Genomic DNA, 27,871 nt, shown 5'->3' with positions numbered 1-27,871 from the left:
CCAAAAGGTGCTCAGACTCTGGATTCATCTAACCTCCTCTGGAAGTTCATGCAACAACTGGATTACCCCTTCAGCTGAGAATATCTTTTCCCATCTCTTAAGAGTTTATTTTGGACTTTGTGTTCTTCTTTGTCTCTGGGGAGTTCAGTTGTCTAAGCATTTCATGGATGGAGCTGTGGTTGTTATAGAGCTGGGACCTGATCCTCTAGTGACTTTGAAGATTAGGACCAAGGCCTTACACTGGCAATGATGTGGACTGGGATCCTGTGGAGAAACATGATCATTGGCTTAACATGCTCCTAGTGCCTTAAACCATGGGAAAATTGGACAGTCACATTTTGTGCTAGCTGAAGCCTTTGCATTATTTTCACAATCAATTTCACATACAGTGAATTACAGTCACCCAGTATGGATGTAACATGTGCATAGATCCTTATGGTCAGATATTTGTCCAGGAGGAAAGGAATGGAGTTTTCTAGCAATTCAGTGGTGAAGGAAGGTGCTTTTAATCATTGATTCTATGTGGTTGTTTTAAAATTAGGTACATAAACAGAAAATCATAAGTGGCTAAATTCGTGGGATAAATTATTTGCTATGAATTATTTGTTCAGCTCTAAGTATGAATCTCTTTTTCTCTTCTGTTATTTTTCTCTGACTTATTAATAATTTTAAAAATAAATGCAAATAGACCTGTGGTTTTAAAATTAAACAATTACATATGAATAATGATTAATAACAAAGAATCATTTCAATGTATGTAGTGTCTTCCATCCTCTGTATAGAATCTCCAAATGCTTGATAAGTATTAATAAAATAATCCTCTTGGAATCCACTTGAGGTAGGGAAGTATTCTCTCCATTTTACACATGGGGAAATGGAGGCACAGAAAGTTTAAAGCCAACATATTCCAAGGTAGACCACTCATTTTGGGTTGCTCAGTTTTTGAGACACACAGCACCTAATTCTTTAAAGGTGCTGAGAGCCTGCAGTTTCCACTGACTTTAGCTGGAGTTCTGTGTTGAGGAACAATTGAATGCCTATCCCCTCAAAATGGAAAAAGGGAAAATTACTGACAAGGCTTTTTTAATGATTTACAACCTGGTGCTAAACTTTGAATAAAAAGCCCTGGAAAACCCATGTTTGTAAAAGATAAGAATATGCTGACATATATAGTCTACTTGGATTTCAGTAAGGCGTTTTGATACAGTTACACATGGGAAATGATTAAATTGGAGAAGACGGTGATTAATATTTTCTTCTGGAAACATAAAGGCTGGTTTCTATCTTGATACCTCAATTGATAATAATCTGTACTCGTTATTGATAAGCAATAACCTTATCAAGAGGAGTACAGAAAAGATGCACTCTTAGTATCCTTACAATAGCTGAATTTACTCATTTGCCAATTAGATAGATTTAACAAAACAGGGATATGAAGACAGTGTACTTCATTAATTAATACTCCTGGTATAGACATAGCTGTGAGATTATTAGCAGGGCATTCCTGTAGAAATGGACATCCCACAGAATTCTATGAATCATGGTCTTTTCCACTACTGTTGCCTGCACCTTTGCTTTAAAATATTAAATAACTTTTACATTAGCCAAAGACTTGATTTCAATACAAGATTCATATTCTCCTTCATTTGCATTGGTTAGATTATATATGATCACTGCTCCATTTTTTTACTGAACTCTGACATTTGGTTTTGTTTTTTCCATAATCCATATGGAATTCCATCACTTATTGGTGAAAATTTACCTTTGCATGTAATATATGTTTTATTACCTGCACCCACCCCCCCAGATTCCTTAGTTAAGGGAGATTTTTTTCCCCCAATCCACAAAAGGTGTTCGCTCATTTTCTTTTATGTTATATTTACAAACAAGTTTCTCACCTATTACTCTTTTCACCTTTTGATCAAACTTGTTATGAGTGGTTGGAAGAAGTATTTGATTGACTACATTTTTTTGGCAAATAATGTAAAAATTTCTTCCTCCATGCCTTTGGACCCCCAATGGAAAATCTTTTCACAATACAAACTTTTGCTTATCCTTCGATACTAGATGTAATTCCAATTTATACAAACCTGACATATAATTTTGTACCTTCAAAGTTGTGCTATTGGTCTACGTGCAAAACAATGTTTTATCCCAAGTCTTATTTATAAATTATCCTTATGCTGGTTAATCTGGTTTTATTTGTTCTTGTGCCCAGATCACTGTTATAATTGCATCCTGAGTCTCAATTGGCACGTCTGAGTCTAGTCCCAACATAACATTCTGATTTGCCTTGACTGTTCTTGTTGTATGGGAACAGTCTGTTGTTGTTCTGTTTAAAGTGCAGTATTAAGGCAATAACACGGCATTAATGTTGTTAAGACATGCATATTTTTTCTTTCCCTGCTACTGGGCTGGTTCTCTCCGATCCTTTACTTCCTCTTTTGTGGTCAATGTCTCTGGTTCCTCTGTCTGTGGAGAAATATTTTTTTTCCGGTACAACTTTACATCTATCATGCTAATCGCTTTATTTACATGTGTGTGTGTGTGTGTGTGTGTGTACAGAGGAACTGAGTCTGTTCATAATATAGTGCGTCCCAGCTCATGGGTTATATATACTGTGTTCTGGGACAGTATATGATAGGAGCATCACCTGATCTCCCATTTCCCAAGCATTGTCTCTTTGGCCTTTATCAAAATAGGCTTTTGCCTTCAATTTAGATTTTCCCAATTTAACAGCTACCTGCAAGTGAAACTGATTCAGATGTTTTTGTAATGCTTGCAGATAGGTGTTCAGTTTAACAACCTCTAGCTGTGTGCCACTGGTATGCCACAAAAGATGCTCTAGCGTTCACATGGTTTACCCCATCATCACCTCAGAGGGTGTATGATCTGTGGAGGTCACTGGAGTTGCCCTGAGTATCTCAATTGCATCCATTGGCATTTACCAGTTTCCGCAGAATTAGTTTGATGGTGTGATTTGTTCGTTCTATCATCCCTGATAAATGAGGCCTTGTGATAGGGTGTACAAACCCCACACTGGGAAACCAGAGGTTAAGGGCTCATTCTGGGCCCAGCCAACATTTCCCCCACACACCTGCAGCAAATGCTCCATCAGGTGGAGCACTTAAAAGAGAGAGGAGGGGCTCATTTGGGCAGCAGAGCTGGAAGGAAACAGACCTGTAGCCCACAGCTCCTGTGGAGCTGAAGCAGGCCCTGAGTCTGACACCACTGCCCCCAGAGAAGAGCCCCCCCCTGCCAGAAGGGAGGACCCAACCCTGGGACAACCAGTGGAAGGGAGGATATCTTCCCACCCTCTTCCCCACTGGTGAGAGCTGGACATTAAGAATGCCCTTCCCCCAACCTCCCTGCCGGCCACACACTACAATGTGACCACTAGGCCACGCTCCCCTCACAACTCCCGGAGGGGCACCTTTACAGGCCCATATGGAATATGCAATTTTTGTTGCACTCCCAACAACTGTAAACACCTTTGGACACTTGCCCAGCAAAATGAATTCCTCTCTCTGACTCTACCCTACAGGGGAGTTTCCAATGAGAGAAGACTTGCTCCACCAAGATTTTTGTTGTGGCTAAAGCAGCACTTGCCTTAAGGGGAACTGATTCCACCCATTTAAAGAGTGGATCACTAACAACAAGAAGGTATTGGTTTCTCCTGATCATAGTAGTTTGACTCATCTATGAAAAAGCAATATATTTTTATGGTTTTTATTTTGAGAAATATTAATGTGAAAAACTGGGTCAAGATTTTTCTCTTGATCAACATCTGGGTGTGAGGTTCCCAGAATACAACAGGGCTCCAGGCAATGGAGAGAGGATACATACTGGGGTCACTATTATATTCTTACCCTGCAACAACAAAGTCCAGTGCGCCAGTCGAGCATTAGACACCTGTCCTTCCTTGACTCAATTAAAAAGTAAGAACTGGAGAGGGGCATGTGTGGAATGTAAAGCTATTGGGTTTAAACCAATTCAAAATGCTTAGTAATCCAGCTGGCGACCAAGAAATATTTTTCACAAGTGGAATATTTGAGTTCCAGTTCTAGAGACATAGGCTATTGGCCTAAATTTTCCATGCCTCTTTTTAGAAACTACAGTTGCAAGTGCAGTTGTGCTCACAGAGATCATTAAGTGATCCAGGTTGCTGGGATCTCAAGTGCTCAACACAGGTGCTGGCAATTCAAAATTATGGCGTTCATTTGCTGATGCATTTCCTGCATGTCACGCTTCTGAGACTCTAGCACGTATCTGGAGAAGCTCTTTAATAATCATGGCCAGTTTAGGATGAGGGGATTCATAGGTTGGGCTTCTTGGGTGGGGTGATAACAATTAATGTCAGGTATGAGTTGCCTCCTGACTGTAGTTTGTGAAGAGTGTGAAGTGACATGTGCGCCTTCATTTGGGTTCCTGTGATTTTTATATCATGGATTTTAGATCTGGGGATGTCATCGTATGGCCCCCCCTTGGATCTGATCGATTTCTATTATGACTTAACAGTCTTGAGTTAGCTTGTTGGCCTTGTGCCATACTCTGTGGGCCTTCTACTTTAACTACTTTACATGAGGATCCTTGAACAGTTGTCATGGGAGGATGAGTTTTCTTGGAAGCTCTCTGTTGAGTTTGAATATAACTATAAGCTTTAGACAATAAGTTCAAAACTTCTGGAAGGGTACTTCTGGGGTGTACATGCATCATAGCCTTCCTTCAGATTTTTGGTAAAGAATTATTAACTAACAAATCAATATGATGAGGGTCCATTTCCTTTCCAGCATTTCATTAGATTTCCAAGTTGCACACAATCTCTTATGAAACTCATATGAGGAATCCCCTCTCTCTCTGTCTCATGTTAGCTACCAGGGTGATCCCTGCCTGTCCTGGGTGTATATTCTGTTCTAACAGATGTACAGTGTCTTTAAATGATCTTTCCTCTTCTCAAAATTCTGGTGGCAATGTATTCCACAAAGCTCTGTCTACAGTTAACTGTAAAATCCTAACTAAGTCCTCTTCATTTAACTGAAATAATTTTACTACTGTTTCTAAATGTGCTATAAGAGCTGCAACTGGATCTCCTTTTTTCATTGGCGTCATCATCTTTGCAAGGGCATTTAGTGTTTTTACATTTGTTACTACTGCTATCGGAAAAGCATGACTATTCAATCCTGAAGATTCCAGTTTAGAAATTGTTTCTTTTTCCTCCTTTACAGTTATATTGGGGATTTCCTTTTCCTCTTTTTTCAAAGGAACAGGTGCCTCACATGTTTGGGCAGCTTCTTTTTCCTGTGATAAGTCTTGTAGTACCTACTCCAATTGTTCTATTTTCCTTCTCAATTTTCTCTCTAAAGTGTTACATACAATATATACATAATCCATTGATATTCCCTTTATCTCCTGAGGTTTTCTCTTTCATTTTTCTTTCTCAAAAATGAAATACCTTAAGCTCCATGGAGCTGGGTGATTTATGAAGGTTTGATTGTTCAGCATTTTTGCTGACCCTCCACCATAGGTTTCAATGTAGTCCTGCACAAAGGTATCAACGAGTATCTCTGGGGCCATCAGGGCAACTACCTGAATTAGAACCTGACCTTGTTCAATGACTGTACGAGGAGTTCTCTGTTAGGAAGGCATCCCTCCCTTAGTTGCTTCCTAATTTAAATAAATATTCTATAGGTATTACCCCTGCTGGAAAGTGTTTGTGGTGCTTCCTTCCTCTTCAGCTGTTAACAGCTGGAGTACACCGACAGGAGGGGCAGTGACCAAGGTAACCCCACAAAGTTTTTCTTGATCCTCCATCCATGGTGCAATCCAGAAGAGTCCAAAGTTTGGGGAGCTTATTACAAAAGTTTTGGAGACCTTATTAAGGATGGCAAACTATCTGACTCACCCTGCCACGCCTGATAGGGTTTCTTCCAGTACACGAGTGGTGGGTCTCTTACACATAACTGCTATTTATTCGGTACTACTTTATGATAATCCTCTCCTTAAATATTACTCATCAACAAGACATCTTAATTATTTTCCATACAAGAGGTTTGTTGGAGTACTTAGCTCATGCCCAAAGATGGGGAGAACTGGGGTACACTTTGTACTCCCATTTGACTGCTGTTCTATAAGCCATGAAGAGAAACAGGATATGCTGATCGAAGTCCCTTTGCTGTTCTATGAAGGTAGCCAGATGAACTTCCAGGGTCCTATTGTACTTTTCCACCATCCCATCAGATTGTGAGTGCGCAGGGGTAACTTGGGTTTTGTGGACCCCTAGAATCTCACAATCCACCTGAAACACTTTGGTTTCAAAGTTTCTGCCTTGATCTGTGAGTAACACACCCCAAATCTGGTAAAGAATTCATTCACTAGAACCTCTGCTGCTGTCACAGCCTCTTGGTTCCTTCTTGGATGGCCTACGAGCCATTCTGTAAAGTAGTCCATAGGTCTAGCTGCATTAAAATCATGACATGAACTAAGAACCTCCTTTTTCAATATATCTGATACAACCAGCTGATACCTGTACTCATCACTTGTTTGCTTTTCCCATCTCCTATACAATATTTCATCCTTAAACCTCAAGCTTTCTCATTGTGATCAAAAAGTTTTTACTGTGGTATTCTGAGGGGATATTACATTCCAGGGTGACTGCATTTGCCAGATCATTTCCCAATCACACACTATTATAATATCAAGATTATAATATCAGGATCCTCTCTTTAGAAAGCTTTTATATTATTATTATTATTATTTTATTATAATATCAGGATCCTCTCTTTAGAAAGCTTTTATATTATTATTATCATTTTATTATTATATCAAGATCCTCTCTTTAGGAAGCTTTTAACCACTTGGGAGCCCATTCTTGCAACTCCACATCCACTGTTCCAGTGGATGAACCAAGAGCATTGGCATTTCTGCAGAATATGGGAAGAGAGGAAACAGCCAGGTTGCACTAATGCCCAGTTTAAACATAATCTGGTGATGTTTCTCCCAGTGGGACCCTCTGGGGATGCTTGGACTGTGACAGGAACCACTGCTGCTACTAACATTCCATGAGTAACTGCTTCCACATAAACTCAGTCTGTGCTGTACTCTGGCTGTTCATTTCTTTCCCATGTATCCTTCTGGCTGTGCCTGGTTGTGCCATGTCATGTATTCTGTTCTGTCTTCTGCTTTATGGAACTCGAGAGCAGCTCCTTGATTGGTCAGCCTTTCGTGGGCTTTTGGCAAACTTGTTCCAAACACTGTCCTATCTCAAATCGCTTCATCCTTCTCAGTTAATACAGCAGCCAGCAACTTCACATCTGTTAAAAAGCGTTCTACTTGTTCTGCTGAGCCTTGTATTTTCTAGTCAAGCAATGGGGATCCAATTCACCGTCAGTTTTCAACCCCACCTTTCACACAACATCCCCCAAAAGAAAACAACACTCTTGAAATTTCTCATACATCCTGTCATCCCAGTATAAACTTTTTTCTTGGAAAGTTGGAGAAAACTCAGAAAAGATTTTTAAAAAAATGTGTTATAAGTTATGGGGGCAGATTCACCATCAGATTCCATTTATGCAATCTAGCCATAAGCTTTTCATGGCCCAAATGGCCCAAAATAGCTAGAGTGCACCACTGAATCTGAGCCCATTGTGTTTAACAGTGTTCTTGTCATTATGCCTTTTAAAGGAATGTTTTGGCTCATCACATCCCCAAAATGGGTTGGCTTTGGATTCCCCTAATATATGTTTTGGTTCTTGGATTTGCAGAGAAGAAGTGCCTTTAGAGATTTGGGGTGGTGGGGAGGCACAGGGCAAAGGGGAGGGTTAGTGAGAGAATTACAAAGATTTCATTAGGCAAATGACCTGTGGTAAGGTAGACATATCCAGGGAGCTGGGTACCGTGACACAATGGGACCAAATTCTAAGTCCAGCACTCCTAAATTCTACAGTCAGAAATTCTAAATTCTTCAGCAGCATTAATTGATTGTATCTCCATGAAATGCCCTTCATTTCCATTCCTCCCAGACCCAAACCCAGCTATGGCTTATAGTTGGAAATACTCGTTGATGCACAATTTGGCAATGATTATTTTCCCCAACGGTTATTTTTGAGGATGGATTGTTTTCACTGTGTTCTCTGGATGGCCCACCTGCATGGTCCACAGCAGTTTTCCAATTGTTTGGGCAGTCCAGCTCAGAGTCCACTTCCCCTGCCACAGGCATGTCAGGGAAAGGGGAAGTTTAGGGAGAGCTTCAGTAGTTCATCTCCTCTGCTCTCCAGGCCTCAGTTGCTTCTCTGTTCTCTAGGCAGCCTACTTGTCCTGCCTGCACTTCTGGCTCATCCCCTCCTCTGGCTCAGCCACCCCTTGGCTGCAAAGTGGACTCGAGCTCTGGCTGCCTCATCCCCATTCCAGCATAGTTCTATAGAACAATGAAGGAAGCATACACTATAATCCAATTAACTCCCTAGGGTGGGGGAAAGTGACAAGCAAAGGCAGCTTCAAGCAGATCCCAGCAGGTCAGGGAGAGAGGGAACAAAATTCCAGGTTACCACCTGCAGTAACAAAATAATGAATTCTGCAGTAAAAATACTGAATTTTGTGGTATCTTGGAAAAATGCCTAATTCCGCTGCCACACAGTCACTAAATCCATGGGGCCCTGAGCACAGTGACTGGGACAGCTCACATCTGAATCATCGTTTCAAGCCTTTTACAGACTTATCAGTTTACACTCTGTTCACATTTTCAAGGTTATCTCTGCAACCATGTAGGCTAAAAGTGTAACTTCAACAAAGTGAAAGCTGAGATTTTGGAGCACAGTTCTGCAGCAAAGGGTGAATTCTCCAGCAAATTCTGCAGTGTGGAACTGCAGAATCCATGGGGCACTGTGTATATTGCACACAGACGTGTGAAGGAAACAGATTAATTAGGAGCTCATTAGAGCAGAGATATAAAATGGAGGCTGTGGAAACCTGGGGGTGAAGCTTGAGTGGAAGAGGAATAACTTATATTGGCCAGCCCAACCACATGCAGAAGAAGAAACTGGGAAAAAGAGCTATTTAGCTGCAAAGAAGGACAATTTAGCTTTTCTCAGACTGAAACACGTCATCCTTTGTTTGCCATTTTACTGTTTTCTCTGCACCAGGCCAAAGACAGACCTGTTCTATCTCCCTGCACACTGGGCAATGGTGCAGAAAATGCTCTGTGCAGAGTATATGTGTGATTAAAATATTTCTTAATGTTTTCCCTCTTAGCTGTCATTTGCAGCTATGACCCATCTGACACTCAAAGTCCTGTTTTCATGTCTATACAGAGTAATGTTTAAAATTAGGTGTTTCAAAATATACACCAAACTGTTGGTTATGTCATACTATGATCCTATAGGTGCTAGCCTGAGTCAGTGATTGGGGGCATGGATCGGAGGAGAGGAGATTGTGGGGTAAAGGAAGAGGGGAAGGAGCAAGAGTTCAAGAGAAGGCATGGAAAATGGGCCAGTGATCTGGTTCTCTTCCTTAATTGGATGAACAAAAATCATCAAACCAGTTTTCCAGTGCAAATATGCACAATTATACATTTGAAATTCACTTTCCAATAATTCTATGCAACTGTTGCTTCATTTCATGGTTTCAGTGAATATTCTAGCCAGCAGAAGTTCCATGGAAAGCAAATACCTGATAGGTGCATTTGAATGGATATTTGAAGAAACCTGTTTGCAATATTTGCCCAGTTCTATAACTGATAAACCACAGGTGTGGCTTCAAAGGTGATGTGAGTTTGTACCTGTAGGGAGAAAATATTCCAAATAAAAACAAGTTTTAGAATATGCTGTGTGATATAGCGAGGGCAGAGGGCAGTAGGAGAGTGCTCGAAGGGAGGTCTGGAAGGCCCAGGATGCTCAGGGCTCTGTTTCCGACAGACTAGCCAGAAGTCATTAGGGGGCAATTAGGAGCAGCTGAGGCCAATTAGGCCCAGCCAGGTGCTTGATAAAAACCCTCTGCTCCAGACAGACAGGGCAGGAGCTGGGAGGAGTAGGAGTGCTGCGCTGTGTGAAGAAGGCGAAGGCGGAGGAGGAGGAGTAGTGTGAAGGAGTAGAAAGGAGTGCCAAGAAAGGTACTGGGCCCAGGAAGGGGAAGCCTGACCCTGGAAGGACTGAGTTACTGCCCTAGGCACAGGGGCCAGGGTAAGGCAGCCTAGCCCCAGGTGGCAAGGGAGCAAGACCGGAGGTGCCAGAAGGATGGAGGGGGGAAATTAGCCCAGGGGAAAGACTGCAGCTGTGTATACAGTGTCAGCAGCACAAAGCTGCTATTCATAGGGCCCCTGGGCTGGGACCCTGAGGAGCAGGTGGGCCTGGGTCCCTACCCCCGCCTCCCCGGGAAGTGGGGGTAGCTGATGATGCCCTGGCCCACTACGAGAGGCAAAAGCGTGAGACCCACTAGGGTGAAGCCGGCCATTTGGCATAGCTCACAGAAATACTATTTGCACTTAATTATCTCTCATAAAGGTGGAATGTGTAGCATTAAATAAACACACCTCAATTTTATCACATTAGACCTTCAATGTGTTTTCCAAATTATCCAGCTAAATGGCAAACTGTTAGAAAACTGAGTCATTGGTACAAATACTATAAAATGCCACCGACTAGATAAATAAATAGGTATTCATAAACTGAGAATGTCTGAAGTTCTGTAATTCAAAATATTTACCAATAGATGGCAGTGTTGATTAATTTATCACAATATTTTCTGTAATAGCAACAAAACAATTTTTTAGACCAAGAAAAAAGTAATGTATACCGATTGTATTCCTAAAGGAATTCAACATAGGGGAACTAATCATAAGTATGGAAATTGCTGTAATTTTTCTAATTCTAAAGGCATTACGCTGAGATTTTTACAATAGATCAATGTTTGTTTAAACTTCATTGGCACTGGAAATACAGGAAATTTGAATTCCGTAAATAACATATGCAGTAATATTTCTGAGTCCCCATCTGTTTTGGGGAGTGAAATACTGAGATGCAAATATTTGGCCCTGGGACAAGTGGCATAAAAAATGATTAAATAAAGAAGTGGCAAATATACAGTAAAACATTTGTGACAGTTGTTGTGAAATTGACTAATTTTATATGTAAATTGCAGTTATGACATTGCAAGCATGGCATTATGGGGTTCCAGGACTTCTCTGCTTGCCCATTTGAATGTCCATACTAAAAGCTTGGCATGATGTGCTTGAACTGATGCATGGAAGAGAAGTGCTGAAATGAGTCATTTGTGAATCATGGGCTATTATCTGTTAGCTCATCTGGACTCCCAGGGAGATCAAACTGCCGTTTACAATGTGTTAATACCTTGTGACTCAATTTGTTTTGCAACTGCTCCGTTTCAATAATCTGTATGTAGTCATCCATTAAAGAGAGGTAATATTTCCCATTACAGTCAGACAGGTCTGCACCAGTCTAGAGCCAAGAATGGGCCAGGAATCTCTTGTGGCTCTGGTGAGTCTTTTGCATTGTGTTTCCTGTATTTATTACAATTTCACACTTGGCAACACTCATGGAATGGGGCATCTCAGGCTGTGCTCTCACACTTTTCTCAATGCCCAGGCAGGCATTGTGGAAACCATTCTCTGCGGGAGTCATGGGCTCAGACTTCCTTCTGCACGTACAGGTGGAGTGGAACATGCAACCCTGAGGATGATGAGAAAAGCAAGGCTCTAGGCGCCACCTAAATTGGACTAAAGACCTGCATTGTGATGACTTTAACCCTTGTGTACTTATGCACAAATGTAATTGTCGTAATGGTCTGATCCTCCATGTCAGTGACTTATACTTCTTACGTGATACATTGTATACCTTAGAGCTAAAAGAATGTATTGTATTGATATTGGCCCTGGTCCAACTCTCAATCATGATATTAATAATGCTGCCCTTAAGTGGTATCCACACACTATACAATTTCCTTTCAACCTGCAGTGCAGCCTCCCTATGCTGTAACTCAGGGGGTGGGACCATTAAAATGTTAAGCTAATTTAGTTTAAAATATAAGTGGCCAATATGTGCCAGCAAACTTTAGTTATTACTTTAGATTATTAAACTGAATCTGCAGTATGTTGTGTAAATATTGTGGTACCAGCATGTTGTCTGCTTACACATCCACTTGGAGCTTAAGAGTGCTGCAATTTGGCCTTACAAATTTTGTTGTGCTCTGTGTGTCATAGAAAGTAGAACAGATCCATTATTTAGATAACATACTAAGTTGTATGTGATGAGTACACACCTGTTTTTACCTGAAAGTTTTCTATGTCAGAAACCAATCTGTCTTGATTATGTAGTTGATTTTTGAACCTAGCTGTGCCTACTCTGTGGAACACCAATTTATTAAACTAATATTTTCCTTCTTCAGAGGAGAACAAATTCCTTCTCTGAGAAAAGACGGTGAAAGGAAGGCCACAAAATAAAGGTAAGCGATGATACTTCACTGCTCAAGGTTAATGTGGTCATCTCTTAGGTTGTGTTACCACAATGAAAGGTCTGGGATCATCCTGTCCAGAAATTGGGTTCCAAGTCCCAGGGCAGACTTTTCTTTCAGGGGTGATTTCTGTGTGTGTGTGTGTGAGGGAGGGGGGGTACAGAGAGTAAAAACCTATTTAATGTATCTAAATTAAGGTTAAGAATTGACTTATTCATCATAATCTATAAGTAAATAGATATCCAAGGGGAAGATAGATTACAGCGTTCTTTAATCTAGCAGATAAAAATATAGCATGATCCAAATGCTGGAAGTTAAAGGTACACAAATTTAAATGGAAAAAGGTGCAGTTTTTTAATAGTGAGATCCCACTGGAGCAACCGTATGTAGGGATGTGCTCCGTTGCCCCATCCCTTGAAGTCCTTAAATCAGCACGAGGTGTCTTTCTAAAAGATGCGCACTAACTCAACCAAAAGTGTCTGAGCTTGATGGAAGAAGTCCTGAGGGAAGACTGATGGCCTGTGCTGTGCAGGAGGACAGACTAGATGCTCACAGTGGTCCCCTCCAGCTTTGAAATCTATGAAAATATTTCATCTACATTTATTCTGTAAATCCTCTTTGTTGGGAATATTTCTATTGCCTTCTATTGGCTTTGGAACCAGGCCCTCTGTCTGTCTTTATACTCTTTCATACACTCCTCCCCCAAACTGTGTGGTTTTTCCCAGGAGACTTGTACAATTAGGGAGCACAGGGCAGCCCAAGACTGAGGTCCAAGTTTCTTCAAGCAGCTGAGAAATGTATATATTCATGTGTAATGTTTTATGAGATGACACATGACTATTGTGTCCCGGCCATATCACATATATGATTCAGAATCCTCAGCAGCCAGAGGCCTTCCTTCTATCCAATGTACAGATGTGCATGTGAGCGCACGCGCGCGCACATACACACACACACACACACACATATATATATGTAAGACCTAGATAAGTAGAGAGATACCAACAGGCTGAAGATCTGCCATATGAGGGGGTTTGATTAATGAATACTGTGGCAGTTCAGGCTATTCTTCAGATCAAGTTACGTGTCCCAACTATTGGAGGGCTTGAATATTTTTGTATTTTTCCATCTTTTTGCTGGACACTGAAAAAGTTTTGGTTCTTGGCTCACAGCAATTACACGAAAGTTGCTGTCTCTTTGTTCCTGCCAAAGGAAAGAAATGAAGAAAAGGGTTAAACAGAAAATGTCAAGTGCTGTGCCCCACTTACTGCTGTTTATAAATCTGCTAAGGAAGCTCATTATCAGTGTGATGTACATTAACTGTCTCTCTGGAGAGAAATCTGCATGATCTATTTGTCAGCACCTGTTAAGTGATCTCAGAAACTAAAGGCACTTTGGTCATTTTATGGAACATCATGGTCAGCATTAAGCTCATCTAGAAAAATTATTTTCAGTGCTTAATCAGATTGATAAGAAGCTTATTATAAGGCTCCACATTACTGAAGGGTAGAGTACATCTTTGTTTTCAAGAGCTACCGACCAAATTACCCAAGGTGAGTGAAGCTGCCATGTGAGAATGAATGAAGTGATGCAGTGATCACTACATTGGTGGAAAATCAAATGAGCACACCAACCATCAAAGGCATGTATTGGAAAAAAAAAAAATTAGAAGACTGGAGTGTGTTTTCAAGCGCTGCGGCTGTCTGATAGAAGGGAGAGTGTGACTATTAGCATATCTGACACAATATGGCCCACTTCAGCTTCTTGAGGGGAAGCTGATTGTTGAGACAAGTGCTTGCCTGCCATAGATTGTATACTGCATTACTCACATGACACCTGTCTCACGGTGTGTGTTTTCAACGCAGCCTAAAACGGCTACATAGATCCAATGTGTTTCCTACATGTTTTTAAATCAACATATATGCTAGAGCACAGGATTGGAACATGGACTTCAGAGACCCAAGTCTGCAGCTCCCATTGACTTTAGGTGTTGTATTTTGTAACTCAAGGCAGAAAAACTGGGCTTCTGTTGTTTTGTTTCTTTCTCTCTGAAGCTCTTCCACTAACTCAGTGTGGCCTGAAGCTACTCACTTTACCTCTATATCTATAAAATTGGTATAAATAATGAAATCTACCTCCTAGATAATACTTACAGACCCCGGTTAGGGTTTTCCCACAGTTTTGGCAGACATTCCTCTACTCCCCCTGCCCTCCCTCCCACCATGTTTTGGAACATATTGGACCTGATACTACAGATCTGATATAGTCAAACATTCCATTGAAGTACAGGATTGCCAATCCAAAAATCATGGCAGAACCAAGTATTTCAGTCTCTGCCTGTATGGTCAAAGCCTCTCCATTTTCTCCTCCCTCAAAATGAGATTTTAAAAAGTATTTGGGTTCTTTTCATTTGCTTTCCGGTTTTTGACCCATTAGGATGCATGTTCTTCATTTCAAATTGTGAAGACCATTGTGAAGACTAGACTTTTTTTAAATTAAAGCTGAGATTCTCACATTATCATATGACTCCAAGAGCTTGGGCTCTAAGAAAGATAGCAAATATCACAAGACTTGAGGTAGAGTCACAAGAGCTGACAGCACTGGCTAGTCTAGTTAAGACCATATAGATGAAGCTAAAGGAAAATTGTATTGAGCTAACTTTGTCCTAACCATTGAAAATCACTGCCTCGGTAATATTCTCCAGAGCCTCCTTAAGAGTTTACAGTGAATATTTTCAGCGCTAACTACAATGTTCCTGTTGCCAGGTTGGGAGGGAAAGGGGGGGAACACCCTGACAAGTTCCAACTCTTCCCGAATTAAACAAAAGCAGACACACGGGGGAGCCAAAGGCTTACAAAAAGGAATTCAGAGTTTAATTTTAGACGCGGCTACTTTCTCGGAAGTTTTCTAATACCATGAATAATGGCATATTAAATGTACTGCAAACTGGAGTGGGTAATGTTAACTGAGCTGATCTTAGTCACAGTGCCTTTTTCTGTTTCCAAAAGTGCTGGGGCTAAGCTATCATTGAAACCTGCCTTGTAAATAGGAAATGTGGCTGCAAGGTGTTTCTAACTCTGTACCAGAATGAGTTCCCAGATGAAGAAAAATGGATGATTATTGTTAGATCCATTATCTATTTAATAGTAATCATGATGCATCATTTTATCCTTCTGATGCAAACACCCACAAGAACAGGCTTTCAACACAGTTGTTTGTTCCTCTCTTTTTTATTTTCATATGGTTGCCTTTTCCTTTCTTAGAACTTCTTAATATTTATGTGTAACCCCTTCCACTATTTTCCTGTAAAGTCTGTTTCCACTACACTTTCTATGTACCGCTTGTACCAGAACCCTCAGTACTGGACTTAAAACAGACAAAACAAAACAACACCAAAATACTCTTTGCTATTATTAACTGTTAGATTTGAGGCTGTAACAATTGCCAGCCAACCTTTGCAGCTGAAGATCTGACTTAGGAAAGGAGCCAAGGCTTTGTTATCACATTAACTCCTTGGAAATTCTTGACCTGTTTTTTTCAGAGGTGGTGAGTGACTGCCCCTCCCATTGAAGCTAATGGGGTTGAATATGCTGATGATGCTCTATGAAGGCCCACAGTCGGTCCCTGTGTGCTGTGTTAGAGTAGTCTGGAATAGATCTAGTTTATATTTAATGGACAAAAAAGACTACAAATGCCCAGGATCAGTGTAATGCAGACTCATCCCAGTCATAGTGACCCCTGTCGTCCAACCACATCCCTTTCTCCCTGCTATAGAGGGAAGAAGCTGGCATAAGAGCAACTACATCAACTTTTCAACCCTAACAGATTACCCCTACAATGTGTTGATGCTCCCTGGGCTGGTCAAAGTGCCATTAGTGCAAGATTATGCTGGGAGAGCATTGGCACAGTAGCCACACTGTCCTGAAGGATCTAGCCCAATACAGGACCCAGTTCTTGGCACACAGAGATTTCACACTGGAAAAGTTCAGTGAATCAGGTCCTGGTTGCCTTTGATATGCTAGTGTAAAATGACATGTAAACAAAAGGTAGTCAAACAAACTAGTCTCACAAGATAGACCACCAACAGGAAAAGCATCCTGTTCAATGTTGCATCCTGTTCCTTGTTTTTATTTTTCTCAAAGCAAATGCAGCTTTCCCACCCCCGCACTCTACACACACACACCAGTGACAAGTCACCTGTACAAGATTGCTTTTAGTACCATTAAATGTCATGGGATGCATGTGTGTGTTAGGACAATGGGTAAACATAATGTTAAAAGCTAAATGAATTGTAGCTGCATTCAAGCTTCTAGAGTAAGCCTGGTAAATTTCTTGTTAAAAACATCTCTTAGATTTTTATGTGGATTAATATTGTTCTGGACATCAGAGCCTTCAAAAGTCATTTTCCAGTAATATGGCTTTTTGTAATTATTTTTCACTTATAAAAATGTATGCCTTGTAGACAAATGCATTAAAGAATGAAACTCCTTTAACTCACTCTATCCTGAGTGAATAGTTACAGTACAAACTTGGGCACCCAAAATGCAAAGTTAGGCTCCTAAATGAAAGTGGTTCTGAGCACCTGCAGCTCCCTTTGACTTCTGACAATGGAATACATGATCAGAGCCAGTTGGAGGAAGGGCGTGTGGTCTAATGGTTAACTCAGGAATCAGGGAGGGACAATGCCTGGTTTACATCTCCTGCTCTGCCACCAACCAGTTGAGTGACCTTGGGCAAATCCCTTAGCTCATCTTTATCTCTGTTTACCCATCTGTAAATTAGATATACTAATAATAACCCACCTCTTAATGTTTTTAAAGCTAATTACAGCATGCTAAGTGCTAGGAGATACTCAAATGAAAATCACTATAAAATTCCAAATAATATTGCAACATGGAGGATCTGAGAGGAGGCTTGATCCTGCTCCCACTGAAGTCAACTGGAGTTTTTGAGTTCTCCTGGGTAGAAGCAGGAATTGGACCTGTATTTCAATGGCTTTCATTTATTTTCCTTCTTTAATGGTAAAATGTAAATAGAAAAGAAAAAACTCAGGGAAGGAGATAGCTGTGTGTGTGTGTGTGTGTGTGTACATATTTAAACATTCAAAATGTATTTAACTGAGTCTCATTCCAGCTCTAGAGCTTGTAGCCTTTATCACACATCCACATATTTAAATAAATGTTCTAAGGACACCTTTCTTAGACTATACAGACATATTCTAACCTATTATGGGTTACAATGTACGAAGTAATTATCTCAAATTTTACTCCATAGAAGTGCAGGATACATTGAATGTGCAATTCCATATTTAAAGTAGGTATCCCCTAGGTGTTTTTTGTCCTTTGTGCAACTCTTTAAGGGCTCAATCCTGAACTCTTTTCTCAGGCAAAACTCCCATTATAGACACATATCTACAGAGAAATACATGCTTAACTTTGCGGGCTTTGAGCACTTCCATTGACTTTAATGGGCTTTAGATCTGGCCTTGAATGGATTTCGGAAGTTGATGGGAGTTTTACCTAAAGAAGAGGAGTAAGATCAGTCCCTCTATAGCATGATTTATTTATATATTCTAATAGCAAGTATATGATACCTGGATTCAACATGTCACATTTAAGATTCTTACCCTCATATCTGCTCCCTTGTCTTTGAATGAGATCTGACTTGACTGAAAAAAAATAAGTTGATACTCTTTGGATGGCAGGACCTATAGAACTACTGGATTCTACTCCACCTTGTGCATTATCAGCAAAAATGTCACTTTATTCCAATTGCAGACTATTCATGATTGAGGATGAAGACTGAGGCAGATAGAACACACTTTGATTATTGGGTCCTAGGCTGAGTTGGCAGTTATTTTAAAAATTCTTTCTGAGGTAAGCAAATATAACATGTAATGAGAAAAGACACTAGGGACCTGCTTTTAAGGAGTTGTATCTGATGGAATACGGAGTAACTAGCAATTTGTGACATAATGCACCTTCTATCCTGGGGTTTTGGTACCTTTTGAATCGTGATTACACAGGCAGATGCAGAGAATCAGAAGTATACATATTGCTTTTGCACCCAGATGTGTGCACCCTGGTTTTAACCATCTTGGCTAGTTCAATTGTTTATGCACACACTTAAGGGCACAAACCACCATATAGACTAATTGCTTAGAAATTATTGTTTTAGACTGAAGTGATTTTTCAGCTGTGTGCACAGAAGTGCACCAGAAAGCACATTGCTGTATAACCTGGTATAGGACAGGATGATCAAAACTGCATTTGGGTTGGTTTTAAGGCAAATCAGTCCAGCCAATCTGCTCTGTGAACACAGGAATTAAGAGACAGAGAGCAGACACTTTATGAAAGGTTTGGGAGTTTAATGCACCTGTTTTGTTCCATGCAATGCAAAGGTAAGAGAAGTGAAAACTGCAGGCAAGGTGGAGGAGCCCGGCCGGATGTTAGGTAACAGGTCTCTGCTGCTGGACTGATCTTTTCCCCCTTCCTCTTCAGATGATGGATTAATGCCCGAATCGCCTTGTTCCCCTTGGCCCAATCCTGTCAGGTGCAAACATTTAGCACGTGGCAGCATCTGCACCCACTGCCTTTAAAGTTGCAAGTTGCAGCGCTGAAGTGGTTTGTACCCATCGTAATGCAGCGATGCCTGAGTAAGGAGTCACAGCATCAGCCACGTCTTCCTACTCTACATCAACCCTGTGCGCCGGGCAACGGCAACGCGGCAGCGAGACACGTGTGCAGCAACTGGCCCGAGCCATTCGTGACGCCCGTTTATTTGATTGCTTGCTTCTTTCAGTGCCAGACCTCACACTTCCCTGGCGTTCGAGTGTTTCACTGGCGTGCAGTAGAGCGATCACGGGCCCATCCTGGTCCCTTGAAGAAACGCATTTTGGCGGGGACATCAGCAGGATCTAGCCTTTAGTTTGATGACATGATAGCAACCAGGTTGGGGTGTTATGTTACAAAGCAGAGCAGCAATCGATAGGGCTGAAAGGACATGAGATCGCTTGTGGTTCACCAGGCTGTCGTTTCTTTGCCTGGGCTGTGGCTCTGCCACTGAACTTGTATCCTTCACTGAAGGAATGGACCTGTTGCACAAGGTGTTTTTCTCCCCAGGAGCACAATGAGGACGTTTTAAAGTCACCGGGGGCCGAGCAAGTCACATGTGTAAAGAGAATGATTTGGGGAAAGTTTACAGGGCTCGCACTTCTTATCAGACTCTAGCTGCTAGTGCAGGAAACTAACTAAACTCTCACGGGGAAAAAAAATATTCGGGCAGCTCCTCCCAGAAACTCAGGTTCCAGCCAAAAAAAGCCCCTCTCTAAAATAATAACAATCATAAATAAATAGTCAAAGAGCCTCCGCCTCTCTGGAACCCAGCTCGCAAACTCGGTTTAGCAGAGGTGGCCAAACATCTGGTTGGCAACAAACGTTTAGGAAAACTTTCGTCTTCTTTTCTTTCCTTGTCTTTCATTCTCTCTTTTGCCTGAGATCTTGGTGCCGAGGAGCCTGCGCCTTGGCAATATATTGAGGGAAACTCTGAAGATGTTTTATTTTACGCTGTAATTCTGGGTATGTTTACCTCTTTTGTAATCAGAGCCCCACTCTACTGACACTTAAGGTTCACCTAGGAAATCCTTAGGGCGAGACCCCTCGCCTCATCTTTATTTATGCAGAACACGAAGCAGCATTAAAATGGCTGTAGATTATGCAATGTAACAAATAATCTGAGTTTAGAAGGCGAAATATACCTCCGGGCGTTTTCAGGTATTATTTGTACACTCAGCTCTAGAGCCCTTCCGTGTGTATTCTAAAATGTAGTTCATTTAATTCCGTCTGAAACACAGCTACCAGGGTGATCGTCTTGTTTTGTGTACAAGTCCCTGATTCCCCTCTTTAATGCAGACCCCGGCAAGCTTTATACTGGAACGGTGCACCCAAAAAGTCCGTACAGTTGTGAAGGTTCACGTGGAAAGAATAGATCCTTTCCAGCCCAATACAGCTCGAAAAAGTGCTGCAAACATTTCGGCTAGAGTTAATATTCCTTTCTTTTGTCTCGCTTTGAGTGTGGCTCCTGGACGTCTTTAAACGCGTGCCAATGTCTTTTTGAAAGGCAATCTCTCCCCTTGTCGATGACAGTCTAGGAGTACAAGTGCTAGTTCTGCATGTATCTCCTTTAAATCAGCCACGGACGGCTTTAGAAACGATGAGACAATCTCCCCAAGGGCCTCCATTAAAGATAAAGAATAATTAAACGATGAGCAGGGGCGGGGGGCTCGATTTGCCTCTGAGTTTAGCTCGGGTGAGAGAGGACAAGTTCTGCAAACAGCGGTGCGGTGCCTGCAATTTTGGAGCGCCGGTCCAGGGAGCCGCCACTCCAGCTGCGGTTACGGGGCGCTGCGCGGAGAGTTTGTCATGTAACCGGGAGTCAAAGAACTCCTCCAACTTTTCAACGCACGCGAATTAGTCACTCCGCACAGACAAAGAAAGATTTCACCCACTCGTCGCCCAGCATAAAAATGTCCTGATCTGCCATTCATTTATTGCGTGCAGTTGAAAATGTGCCCGTGGCTATTGAAATATTCATTTACTAGCCGTCTGTGATACTCTTCTCCAAACACAGGGAATGACTGGTGAAGTACTCCTTTTACCTACGTACAATACCTGCACAGGGAAGGAAAGTTGGGGCGCTGGGCGGGAAGCCCGCTGGACTTGTTTAAACACACGCCCAGCAAAATATTATGAAAGTGCCTGGTGTTTTCCCCGATGCAAATATCATTTTGTTTTGAGAATCCTAGAATATGAGGGTTGGAAGGAACCTCAGGAAGTCATCCAGTGAATCCAACCCCCTGCTCAAAGCATGATCAACCCCAACTAAATCATTTTTATTTCACAATCAGCGTGAAACCCGGCAGCTCTATCTATCTCTCCATTCCTGAATCGGAGGTGCCCGGTGAACTCCTAACAACTATTTCTAAACTCACACAAGGCAAGCGATCCTGCTCCTATTCAAGTCAAAGGCGCAGGATCCAGTCTACAATCAGGACTGCACACACGAGAGAGGATGTCCTGCATCCCCTCGAGCTCCCACCAGAAATAGGTGCCGATCACTTCCAGGCAGAGAAGTCACTTTAAAATACAAGAAGCGGGGAGTCATTTTCTGTTCAGCTCAGGGCATGTATAAAATCCCCTTTATATAGCTCATTAGTTGTTGTGATTAGCGCTCCATCTCCTAGATACGTTTGGACACAGGCACAGATAATGTTGGCGTTTCTAGCGAAATAAATCAAATGAAACCAGCTGAGCAATGACCCTGTCTGTTTCTCATCTCGAAGTGAATTACCTGCAAAACCACAACCTTGTTGAAAACTACCGCACGGGGGACAGAAAGAGAAAAGTGGCCCAGACATAACCGTCTCTGTTCTACAGGGACCTTTACATGGGAAACCTGTCTCCAAGACAGACTGCTCTTTCTTTCGCTGAACGCAAAGGGAGGGAACTACTGCGGAGTGCCCCAGCCAAAGACCACTCCGAAAAGTGAAATAACAAAGGTGTCCTTTTTAACTGGTGGAAGCGCCTCACTCCCTGTTCTTCTCGGCCAGCTGACAACTGGCATCTTCGGGACCTGCCCCTTTTACACCGACAGCAGTCATTAAATGCTGCTTATTAAGAATGAAAGTAGGGTTAGATTATTTTTGTTGTTGTTTTTTTCCCCTCGTCCATTTGCAGTGTTCTCCTCCAGGGCAGATTAGCCTATGACAGGGTGAGATAAGTGGTGATTTTGTCTCTTTTGATGACGGGATTGCTTTGTCAACAGAAGGAAAACCCAGGGCTGAGAGGAGCCATGCACCATGTGCACACTGCGCTATAAGAGAGAGCACGACATTTGTTTGCGGGGAGGGGGAGGGACGACTGCGGGGAACCCAAGTCCTGGGAATTCTGCAAAAATGCATTTCATACCGTTTCTCCCTTGCATGTGGCATTTCCCTGGCACCGGCTAAGAAAACAGGTAGCAGAAACATGTTGCAAGGTGCTGAATGTGGATACCGCTGAAACGCCCTCCGACTGTCCCTACACAAATATTTATCGGTGTATGTGACCCTAATGATTATTTGTGTCTTGGATACACGGAGTACTGTCCGCATCTTCTAGCTGTGACTGCACGTCGGCGCTCACCCTTGGTCCAACCTACTGCACTTTAAGTGTATTTGCTCCGCCGGGCTCAAGGCACGTTTCCAAGGCATCTCCCCCAGCAAGTGCTTCAGTCGGCGTTGGGTAGGAGGGATGTGCCTAGCTGGGGTGTATTGGAGAGCAATGACTGTGAACCTAGGGTGCTTTCGATGGGAGAAGAGGATACATAAAGCAGGGGAGCACTAGAGAACTGGATGTGTAAAGCAGGGGGGCTACTGGTGAAGAGTAGTAAATAGGTGTCGATGTGGGGCACACCAGCAGCGTCTATGGAAAGCCGGGAGCGTGTAGACAGAAGTGAATGAGGGTGGAATCTGGGTCGCTGGGGTGCAGTAAATACACACAGATGCGGTGCATTCGATGGATGTTGCGTGAATGACGCTGGGGCGCACTCGTGGGGAGTAATGAATGCACTAGGGTAATGGCTGGGGCTATGGAGGTGTGCCTGAGTATAACTGGGGGGTGTTTTCCCCCAGCCCTGAAAGATCCCAACGGGACAAAACCTTAACTTTGCTGGCAACATCTCTGTTAAACGCCAACTAAAGACAGTCCGAATTGTTTGGAGGAGCGGATAAAGTCGGAACAAAACTCTCTGCTAACATGTCTCGGCAACTGGAGGAACAAATATCCTTTAATTGGAGAGGCATAAAACAATAACTTGAAGGGCTGGCTTTGAAGGAGAGTGCAGTCTGGAATCCAATGTGCCCTTGGGAAAGAAGATACTGCTCAGCTGACCCACTGCCACTATTTTCTAGCAACCACTGCCTCCCCCCGTTTCCATTTAATTTGTGTGAGCAGTTTCGCACTAGTAGAACTGGGGGGTTGTCATTAATTTTTGCTGTCCTCCTAATAGTGTGAGTCGTACATTTCATGGCTCATTGATCCTCACTCACAGCTCCTCCTCCGCCCGGCAGCAACAGGTCTCTTCCGTAGTTGAGGTGAGGTCTGGAGCAGGAAGAGGTTTAAAACTGGGCTGGGAACTGGGACGGGGGGCGAGAGTCGAAGACGGTGCTAGGGCTGGAGCAGGAGTTGGGTTTACAGCAGGATCTGGGGATGAATATACCCCTGGATCTGACATAGCGCTGGAGCCAGATTAGCTTTCCCAAAGAAGTTTTGTCTGAGAGGGCTTTGTGAAAGGATGGGGGAGAGGCTCGGCGGGCTGGGTTTTGGGACTGAAGATGGAGCTAGGGCAGAACTACAAAGCGAGGATAGGGCAAAACTGGGTCTGAAATCATGGCCTAGGATTAAGGCTGTGCCTCAGTTTCCTCTCCCACCCTTTGCCTGTTTTCTCTATTTACATTATTCGCTTTCTTCATCAGGGACTATATCTTACTATGTTTTATACAGCGACATGCAACGCTGCCCTGATCTCTGTTGGGGCCCGTATACTTTAGCGTGATACAGATCAATACATAATAGGCCATTGTTTATTTACAGATATCTGGGCCCGATTGGCTCCTTCTCAAATTTCCCGGGCAGGACAGGAGCACCCTGCGGCAGTTTTGAAAGCGCTGACGCTGTGATATCTCTGAAACCTCCTTTAGGCCAAAGTCAAACCTTGCTACATTTTAGACAATTTCCAAAGAGGGAGGGGAGTAGACAGAACCCATTCCTGTCCGAGAGGTTGGTTTCTCAAGGCAGTTTAGCAGAGAGCGTTTCACACTTAGTGATGCTCAGCTGCATTCCGGCTAACGAGAGGAGGAGAGGCCCAGAACCAGCACCTTAGTGTTCTTTTGTAAAAGAAATGGAACTCAACAGCAATCTCTTCAGAACCCGCAAGAATTGCTACACCGACACATCTCCACGCTATTCCTTTCCTACCCAGACAATTACACCGGAGAGTAGCTCTTATCCCAAGTGAAGGCAAGTGCTGAAATGGTGCATCTTTCTGATCTGTTGCAGGCACTCCCCAATGTCTCAAATCCAAGAATTATTAAAATCCTGAATTAGATACATATTTAATCATATCCTGGGGTAACAATTCTTGTAGTTACACCGCGTCGCCGCATGCTACAAGTACCATAGAGCAAATGGGGGCAGGCCATCCCTGAGAAATAGTGGGCTTGTAATGTCTTTTTCAGAATAGCCGGTCCTTTCCCTCCGGCCTCCCCGTTGATATTAACTGTATGTTGAATGTATTCAGAGCATCCCGTCTCTTTACAGGCCTCTAACTGTCACACCCTTGTGAAAAGACCCGACTTTTTCTCCTGTTTAAAATGCTAATGGCTTTTAATAATAATACAAACAGATTTTATTTTCTGGCTATGGTATATCCAACATTCAACAAACTTTTTTGGAAGCCGAAGTGTTTAAATAATTGGAACCACAAAGTAGCCCAAGAAATGTTCCATTGGAATCTTGCATTTGAACCAATTTTGTAAAAAACAAACTAGTTCAGGTACTTTAAAAATGCATAAACACAGAAATTAACTGAAAGACTAAATAATTTCAAAATTAATTTAAAATATATATCGGGAGGCCTAATTTTCTAAAGCCATTTACATTTATAGAATTAAAACATTACACACACCACACCGATTTTTAACACATAGGACCAAATTCTGGTGTCTTTACTCAGTAAGAAGTTCCTTTGACTTCAGTGGCAATACTCGTGTGAGTTAGTCTAGTGGGACTTGATCCTGGATCACTTTCAAGTATGAATATGTCAGAGAGAGTGAGAGAGAGGAGAGACTGAAAATATTCATTTGTAAATTCCCTGTCATTATTAACTGCTTTCGCAATATCGCCTTTAGATGGCCTTTAACATAGATTTGAATGACGTCTTGGAAGACGATCTCAATATATTTATCCTCTGTTTATCCCTAGTGACCTCTGTAGCCGTGAAGACCTGTAGACGGTCCTCTTCATCAAATCAAAGTCTCAAAAAGCTTGTTATTTTTACAGTTTCAGTAATCTGTAGCAAACCTTATACTTGTGTTGAGATGCAACATATGCGAAAAAAAACCCTTGCAACTTCTTTTAAAGCCTCTAGCGTAATTATTAGGAGAAGTAAAAACCACCAACATTACTGTATACCCGCTGAAACAAAAATACTCTGCGATGCAAATGTCAACTGATCAACACGCTTGCGCTCTTCCTTTAAAAATCCTACTGCGGAGGAAGGGAGGAAGGAGGAGGCAAAGTTACCGACATATCTATACGAAGGAGAGATGTAGTTAACATTTTAACTTAAGGGGAGAGAGATGTGTCCCCGATCCGGACACGTGAAGGCACTTATCTAGTCGGGGTTGAGACTGTCCATTTCAGTGGCAATGGTTTGTCGCTGCGTTTTAATAGCGTCCAGTCCCCTCTTGTTAACTCACGATCAAGTAGACGGGCACACGATAAACATTTCTTCCTGGGTACCTTTCCAGTTACCGACTCCATCTCTGATTCTTTTGCTTCGAATCAGTCCCGAAGGAATCCGGTGCCTCTCCTTGCCATCCCGTGCAACTCCGCTCCGCCAGCCAACTGCAGAAGCAGCTCCCTCCCATCAAAGTCCCAGCCAGCTCCCTTGGGGATTGCTGGCCCCTGGAGATCGGGCAGGCTCTGGGGGGGGAAAGCGGGAAGTGATGGCGAGATTGCCGTTGCTATAAATCCATCATTTACCGGGACAGGTTGGGAGCTTTTGACATGAGCTGGCGGAGTGAATTCCTCGGCCAATGCGCAGGCGCGGGCAGGTAGCACCCAGCTCTTCATGACCAGGTGAGATAGTCCTGCTGTTGCGCAGGTAAAAGGAGGATTTGCCTAAAGAGATCACGGGTCGGGAAGCAGCGGACGGATCACTCAGTCCATGACCAGCAGGGACTTTGTGTTAAGGAGCCCGCGGCCAGAATGTCAATTCTTGCAAAAATGGGGGACTGGCAGGTAATGCAATCTCCCTTTTATTTTGTGAGGGAGTGGGGGATGATTACTGAAATGGTGATCTAGCCCAGAGAGGTGAGACGCTCAGCCTTTGGGGAGTTTAGGAGCCCTGCCACAGAGGAGAGACACATTCCAGGTCCAGTTAGTTGTTGACTGGTGAGGAATGTTCTGTAACAGGGAGGCCTGGGTGCCAATTCAACAGGTGGGAGATCTCAGCGAGCCCCTGACTTTTCCAAGGAAAATCCCAGGCAAATGGGAGTGATGCAAGGGAAGTAATTGGCGTTTAAAACCTCTTGTATAAGGCTCTAGTTATTTTATGATCTCAGCTCCCTAAGGTGACTGAATTTGCCCCCAGGTTTGTCGAATGGACGTGTACCTGTAAATTATCAAATCTCTGCACTTAACTCTTTCGAGAGATCTTGATGTTTTCAGGCGTTCTTAAATGGTATCTCGCTCTTCCAGCGTTTCATTAGTAGAATCTCTATATACAACTGAGCCGAAGTGTTGGCTGCTCTGCAAACTTTATGAAACAAGTTTGGGGGATGTGAGAATGGTCACTTCTGGTGATTTTTTAGGTAACACAGGATATCTGCGGTCGCTACAGTCTGATAGGACAAGCAGCAGTGTTTCACTTTGATGAAGGGAATATTATTCGGATAATGAGTTTAATTTCTTTTCAAACTACGTATCTGCACCAAACGACTCTTCTCTTTTAGCCTGGGCCCTAGGATGACTAGATGAAATAGTTCAATTAGATGATATATATATATATATTTTAAATGGGTAAGACAGAGGGAAACTCACACAGGTGGCATTACAGCAAACTTCCATAGTCTCTTGCAAAGCATTATTGCCTTCTACTATTAAAGCCATAGCCCGGCTTAGAGTTCTTTAAAAAAAATGGAAGACGAAATGTAATATTCAAACATGTCGCTCTTACATTACAGAAAACATGTCTGTTTAGGTCATCGCATTATAATGTAGGAGCCAATTTGATTCTTTTTTATTCTTAACTTTTTAACAACGTATTTAAGTCGCACTTACTGACTTATTTACTCACAGCAGCAGCAGCAGGTTGTTTTGAAAAAATAGACTTTACTTTGTACACGGTAGGTTATTGCATTTTTACCTTCCGGATTTGGTACAAGTGATCAAAAGAGAAGGATTGTTTTTTAATTAAGTGACCTTTACTCCAATAGCATTTTGGTTTATCTTGCTATTTTTCTTACATTCATACCTAACTTTTTGACCACTTAAATGAAAGTAATTTAAGATTTGCTTAAGCAGTGTGTTATGTTACTATACATAAAACGGTGCCCTTCATTCAACAAAATGTGTAAAGGAACTAGCAAGTA

General features: G+C 42.3%; 1 long non-coding RNA gene across 2 annotated transcripts; it reads left to right on the top strand.

The window, feature by feature from the left end:
- The first annotated feature begins 3,552 nt into the window (after positions 1-3,552).
- LOC137166584 (uncharacterized) lies at positions 3,553-20,750 on the top strand. Of its 2 annotated transcripts, none has more exons than XR_010923740.1 (4): positions 3,553-3,663; positions 12,394-12,450; positions 18,237-18,335; positions 18,960-20,750. It is a non-coding gene; the product is annotated as an uncharacterized lncRNA (long non-coding RNA). The 2 variants fall into 2 exon arrangements; XR_010923741.1 differs by lacking the exon at positions 3,553-3,663 and adding an exon at positions 11,430-11,486.
- The last annotated feature ends 7,121 nt before the right edge of the window (positions 20,751-27,871 follow it).

This window comes from Emydura macquarii, unplaced genomic scaffold, assembly GCF_026122565.2.
Source record: "Emydura macquarii macquarii isolate MOO-44397 ecotype Brisbane River unplaced genomic scaffold, CSIRO-AGI_Emac_v2 contig_2890, whole genome shotgun sequence".
Classification (NCBI taxonomy): Eukaryota; Metazoa; Chordata; order Testudines; family Chelidae; genus Emydura; species Emydura macquarii.
Note: the sequence above shows the minus strand (reverse complement) of the source record. Positions and strands in the feature narration are given on the sequence as shown.